The following is a 7,500-nucleotide window of genomic DNA, read 5'->3' on the forward strand; positions in this document are numbered from 1 at the left end:
AATCCAAAATATGACTTATCATAATCCCTATATGGGATTTTATAAACACCTATGTCTTTAGAAACTGCTCTCTGCTGAACGTTAACTAAGGATTTACCTAGTGTATTCGGATAAGTGAAGATGAAAGGGTTGGGTTGGCCTAAGATTTGTGTGATCTCTCATAAATTATCCACGTGAGGGATTATGATTTGTTTGTATATTTTTTCTTTTGTTTGTTTTCTGCGGGTTTGTAACAAATGCTCTTTGCTTTATGTATGGCTTTTTCTATTATGTGCTTGGGGTATTTTAACAAGATGAGTTGATTTCTGTTTGTTTCAAGTTCTTTGTTAAGAAAATCCTGGGAGCAAATTCTCAGGGCTCTAAGAAAAATAAGTTACTTGCTATTGCCGACCTTTAACTGAAATGTCATGATAGCTGTAAAAATGTATATATGAACGTGAATCTGTAGTTGTTATTAGTTCTGATGATTAAGACATCTAAAAAGGGGTTTGGTTACCATTTTCCCATTTTACTTTAGATTTTATGCTCAGGACAATTTAATTTTTGTAGAAGGACATAAAAATCGCCCCCACTCGCTTTTCCTATTCCGTTCTATAATCCCATAGAAACTGAGTAAAATAATGCAACTTGTAGAGCTCTGCGTCACTAATAACATATTTTTCCTTTGGTGATAACTTTTACCATAAAAATTCGGTTGCAGTATAGGAAGTCTACTCAGTGCAGTGTGAGCAAACTTAGGTGATTTTGATGGACTTCTACAAAAATTCATTCCTTGGTCTCAAGCAAAAACTTAAAGTAGAACCAACGACGGCTTAGCGGTGACCCCAGGCATCACCTAAGACCATATTTCCCACTATATATTTCGCCAATGTAACTACTTCTGTCATTCACTGCTTGATAAAGGTGGAAGGCAGTCCAATGAAATATAGTCCTTAGCTTTAAACCAGAGTGTTTTGATGTGCCTTTTATACTTGATACGTATCCTGTTTTACAAAACAAAAGAATTCATTTACACACACACACACACACACACACACACACATATATATATATATATATATATATATATATATATATATATATATATATAGTATATTATTAGTATCAACTTTGGATCCTCTTATCTTTTCTTTTCTTTTCAGCCAAGTGCAAAATATTGGGTGGATAGATTTCAAACTAATAACGTAAAATTCAACAACCTGTCAAGTTCGGACCTAGTCAAGAATTTCCCATCCGCGTTGTGATTGGAATAAGGACCTCTTGAGAGTATTTTGACTTAGCAGATTTCTTCTTTTGTATTCCTGCACCAATCAAAGATGGAAAACATCCTAAAGGCCTTCTCCCTTTGATAGTTTTATGATGATTTATGAGTTGACATCTCCCCCATCAGGGTTAGCTACTGAGTGAGTCAAATCCGAGACAGGTCACCTACACGTATTTCAGGGACCTGCGCCCCTTTTCCCATTGTAGTATGGTCCCTGAACTAATTTAGCAAAAGCCATTAAATCGAGAACTTCCTGCCAAGTCGCGAAAATTCTCACATCTCACGAGAGGTCTCCCAGGCTTAACTCCAACCTTCTACCTGACCTCGCCCCCTTTTTTTTTTACCTGACCTAGTCCCTCACCATTGTCACTGGATGACCCTCGCCTTTCTCATCCCACTTGTTTGCCCATTGTTCTCACCTGTTCACACCTGTCTGCTGGCGTTCAATGTTTCTCTCAGGCTCCTGTGGTTGATTAGCATTGGAGATGAAAGACCAGAGACAAATCGCTCCCTCAAGGAGCTCAGTCGTGTTTTGAGAAAAACAGTATCCAGTTTGGACAGGTGATTCCAGGTATCCAACTTGTGTATATATACATGGCTTGACCAGGCCTATCAAATTGCACTAGTCCGTGCTGGCATAAGGCCAGCTTAATAAAAAAAAAAACAAGAGCCTTAACCTGCAACACGCAGCATTTCAACCTCGCCAGTAACAGGAGGCTTATCTCCCTGCTGCAGTATGCCTACCCTGAAGTGGTCTCGTAATTGAATACTCAGCCCGCTGCTCTCCTCAACTACTGTCTTGAAGCTGACAATGGATAGTATCTACAAGTAACCACGAACTGTGCCTGTTAGTCCTCCTGACAGCCGCCCACCTGCTTCGTTCCTGATTAATGGAAACGTGTTTCCACCCGCTGGTGAAGCCCTGCAAGCGACACACATCCTTTGGCCGACGCCCTTGTACAACTCCACGCCCGTCACGCCTTGGATTAAAGGTAAGTGAAAGCAAATATTTGTTCAGTCGGCCCTTCACCCCTGTTCCTAGCACTCATTCCTATTTTCAGCTGTGTTTTCTCTTGTAAATTCCCATTCCTAGAATTCCCGTCTCCCTATGAGACCCATTGAGTGATTTATTTTAAATGGAATTATGCTCATCACATTTAGAGTAATATATATTGATATGCAACGCAATCTTGCAATCGCTGCGTAAATTTTCTTTTACCAATACGAGTATTCATCGTTGAATACTTTTGCAGATTCGTGTAGGCTGCCCCATTGTGTACCTGCCACTGTAGATCAACAGTGACACTCATCTCACTCTTCCAGTACCAATGTTTTGGGTGCCATATCCCAGAATGCCTGCGATGCTCACGCTCGCTTACAGTGCTCCACGACATAGTGCTATTTGTGTATTGCTAATTTTAAGTAATCGATCCATACTTTCATGAACCTATGCGATCCCGTAGGTTAGAGTTTTGCTTGCAACTTAGTGGCACGTTTTCCATTGATATTGCGAATAATAGAGCTAACGTTATGAGTGCCACGGAGCCAGGCAGCTCTTGTAAACTTTGGTTCTCCCAGTTGTAGGGACATCGAAATCTCTCCCAGATCTCAGAATAATTCAATTGATAATGGACAAGTTCCTACAGAACACTGACGTCGTTTGATTCGAAGGGCTGGTGATTTTCTTGTTTATCCTTTGGGAAGGAATTTTATATATACAGACGGAAGCATCATTTAGATTAAATCTTATGACATTGAAGATATCTCGAAAAGTAAAGGCGAACCCAATCAGAAATTTTACTCTATTAAATTTTTTCCTTGTGGTATATTTCCTTGAATACACAAAGGTGTTCTGAAGATTTCAATTACATAGAGAGTCATATTTCGTGAGAACAGGAAAAGGGTCGTTTGGAAGAAATGTTCAAATTCAGTATAACATTTTGCATGAGCAGATATCCCCTAGTACTTCTGCAGTACCAGGGAGGAATCTTTACAGACTTCTCAAACCTTCTTTTAAATACGAACAAAAAGACTTTGCGAGTATCGAAGTTAGCTGTATTACAATCTCCGTTTTTCTAATAAAAGATTTCCCATCAACTAAAGTTTATCTCTTAATTCAAAATAGTGTGAAAAATATTGGAAATTTACTGCCTGAACACAGTGATTGTGAAAAAACAATGGAAAAAAGAGAAAAATTATACATACTGAAGACAGCGGATGTAGCATTACGCTCAATTCTACTTTTCAAGAGTTGGGCCTTGTTTCTACATAAAATATTGGGCAAATTGTTTACATTTTTCGTTGAAAAGATAACTAATATTCGTATCGCCAATTTGCCTTAACTCCCTTTTTATTGCCCAAAGACATTGTCACATGCTAGATTCCTCGTAAATGAAAGCTTACTTATTTAGAGGAACATTCCATCATAATATTCACTACAATAACGACTGTTTGTGTTCATTTGCCAGCAGCGCTATTCTCATGTGTTTGTCCAGACACGGCGCAGTTGGGATACATCGGCGCAATCCCTTTAATATCCTGCACGATTATTGTCGCCGCAATTCCCACTGTGCCTACAACGTCGTCTCTTCCGCCTGAGAAAAGATGGAATCCAGAATGGGGGCGCCGAAATATTGGTCACGGCTACTCCTGCTTAACAAAATCGACCGGATGTTTTATCTGCATTTCCGTTTAACAGTGATTAACTTTTATGGAATATAAGATCGAAAGTTGACGTCAGAGTTAGCTGCTAAATTCTCATAACTGCTACAATGATAGACAACTCATTTGTTTTCTCCGAGAGCGAAATACCTCGATTATCCATTGAATGATTTTGTGTTTTGATCTTCTTCAGTATTCAAGGCTACTGTTTTCCAGTTTGCATAGTACTAAACGAAAAGATATGGATAGGGGAGGGGGGCGTGTGTGTGTGTCCCACGAATGCTATCGAACACAAAGATTTGATGGTCTCCATTTCGTGTGGAAACTTCTCGTCCTCCTTTCCACGCAAACGAGGATGAGTGTGTTTGCTCAGCCTTCCAGCGGCTGAGGCGGGCGGGAGAAAAAGGAGAAATAAAAGAAGAAAATGGAGTAGCTATCCTTGAGGCTCTCTCTTTCTCTCTTTCTCTCGAAAATATTTTGTATTGGCGGTCGTATCGTGTAGTTCAAAATTCCGGGAATTTCCAAGGCTGTAAAATTTGATAAGAAGTTGCTTGGGTCCTAATTCTTTTCAGTTCGGAGGAAATCGTGTCGGGCATTTCTTTGTTTAAATGAGGTTGTTTGTAGAGAATGATATTTTGATTTAACTGCGTGTTTATCCTTGCCTCATTCTTCCGGTTACTGTTAGTTATAGCAGACATAATTACTAATATCATTCTGATGTCACTAGATTCAAAGGGTTGTCGGAATATGCCTGATATTAATTTTGAGTCTACTACAAAAAAGTAATTATCTCTTTTAGCTAAACAGTTCTTATTAAGTAAAAACAATCTTTCATTTACTAACTGTTCAAATGAATGCATTTTCTTTTGCGACACAAGTATGCATAAAGAAAATGTAACTTGAGGTTTTTTCTTAGTCTTTCGAAACAGTCTTTGAATGAAGGATTGCTTTTACTTGATTAGAGGTGTTTAGCAAAAAAGAGAGAATGCTTTTACTGTAGTAGATTCAAAATTAATTTCAGGTATAATTCTGATAACCTTTTGAATTTACTGATATCCAGTTGACATTAATAATATTTTAATAGATAGTAACCGGAGGAATGAATTGATAAACACGTAGTCAAATGAAAATAACATGCTCTCAAAACAACTATGTTCAAAGAAGAAGAAGAAGAAGAAAAAAAAATACCGGACATGCTCTCCTCCGGAAACTGAAAAGAATTACAACCCATTCAACTTTTTTAGAAGTTGACAGCTCTGGAAGATTCCGGAATTTTGCACAACACGGTTCATTCTGATATGGATTTTTATGGGGTGGAATGTGAAATGGCGGTTTAGATATGAGCAAATCCCGATGATTGCGGCCTGATCTGGCGTCGCTAATTGACATAGAATATAAATCAGTACACGGGAGCCGCATTCAATGTCTGGCTTCCACTTGAGAAATGATAGAGATTTGATTGACAAATGCTGCCAAGAATATTAGACAAATTATGCAGATGTCTCAGTGGCTCGTTTGTTTCATTCTAGTGTTAAACATAGATTCCATTAAACCATATTCGATATTTGCAAAGGGGGTGTTACGTTTTCATACATACTAGGATTGCAAACATTAGCCCCATTATTCTAAACTTCACTGACTAAGTAATCTTCGTCAGACCTTTAGTATATCTGGTTGATAAAGCCTCTCTTCTTAGACTCATTCTTCAAGTCTCTACTTTATCTAATCATATAATTATGTCTCAATCATATTTTCCTTACGATGCTTAATTTTGTTATCGTGTATTATTTATCTAAACCTTCATCCTATTTTTTCCTTTCGGTACAGGGATTATCTGTATAAAATCTCTTTTTCTCAGTACAGATAAGGTTTTTAAGTCACCAGTTTCTTTTTCATTCTTTTTTTATTCTGAAATATGTATTTGTCTGTTACACTAAGCAATAACGTATTTTGACATTCGCTTCCCTGTTTCATCTTCAAGTGATAACGGTTTTATTTCAAGAGACAGTGTTCAAGTATCTATATTCAGAATAATTTTAGCATGACTACCTACTAATCCCTTTTGCCTTATAATCTCGTAGATCAATTGCGAAGACGTGTGTGTGAAGTTCTACATGTGCAATTTCATCCACTCCAGTTTTTGTATGATTTTGTTGTTGTTTCAAAAGAAAAATATCTTTTTCTCTATCTCTACAAATTTGATTATGGTTCCAGATTGCTCTCTTGTTAGGTCGTCTTTCATATCAAGCTATTGGTCCCCTCCCTCCCTGGGTTTCGTCACTCACGGTGACCTAAAAGGTGAAGTGGCCTTTGCAAAAAGATTGAGCAAAAATTCGGTTTCTGGAAAAGATGTGGATAGGAGATAGCAAGGTCCTCTGGATGATTTTCAACATGGATTTCATTTAAGTTTTTATGTACCAGAATTTATTTGTCTCAAGATTCCGCGTGATACGAAATCGAGGACATGCCCGCCTTTTCAACTTATACATTTAGGTTGATTTCTGGAAGGATTTATTTATTGAGAAACATCCTTTTGTTTGTTTATGGATTAAAGATGGATTGTTCATTTCGATATTCGTGTTTGAGATAAAAGAGACTTTTTAGCTCTCTTTTTCTCTGAATGAAGGATTTCTCGTGGGTACCCTCAACATATCTTTTCTAAAAGCTCTGTTTTTCTCTTCCTTCAATGTAAATCTGAGTAATTTGGACCTCCTGTCCCATGTCCATTGTAAAATAGCTAGATGGACTGAATTCTCAGGATCGACATTTCTTTGAAGACGAGGAGTATATTATAACTGTACTGATAAGAATTCTGTTAACTTATTGAGCAAACTTATATAAAATGGAACATAACATGTTAAAAAAGTAATTAACTGGAGCTACAACCAGACACTGGAAATATTGATAAAAATACAGCAAATAATACAAAGGTATTCAAATAAGTCAGTTGGAATTGTTGTGTTGATGGATGTAATGGTATCAGTAGCTTTGGAAAGTTCGTAGACTTGCCTAATGCGAGATGAAAAGAATCTTCAAATCCAAATAAAGTATATTTTTCACTACCCGCTTAGTAATAAGTGGAGCATTTCAAATCATAAGGGATCGTATAGCCTAAGGTGAATTGAAATGTAAATAACCAATTCGTAGTCTAAGTTCTACACAACGGCACCCAAATTTCTTTAGTCATTTTAATCGACGTTGAAGACATGACATTGAGTGGTGTATATTAATGAGTACATAAAGGATACCAACTTACTGTAACTGTGAATGATGGATTTGCTATCCCTAGCCTACATGGTTTGAGATCGACGTTAGCACAATCTCCCTTTCACTATATCAGGTGATGTGCCTATCCTGAATTGGAATTTCCCCAAATGAACTTTAAGACGGGAATACTTAAGTGATTGAGGTTCGAAGATGCCGATGACTTCTCGGAGATTGCTGGACCAGGTCTTGCACATATGACCACTTGATCGAGACTGCTTCATCTGAGCTAACACGACTCGACTCTATCGGAGCTGTGGCTAGACTAACTTTCACCACAGCGACCGACCAGTTACGTATTAAAAAGAAAG

This window comes from Macrobrachium nipponense, chromosome 5, assembly GCF_015104395.2.
Source record: "Macrobrachium nipponense isolate FS-2020 chromosome 5, ASM1510439v2, whole genome shotgun sequence".
In the NCBI taxonomy this organism is placed as follows: Eukaryota; Metazoa; Arthropoda; class Malacostraca; order Decapoda; family Palaemonidae; genus Macrobrachium; species Macrobrachium nipponense.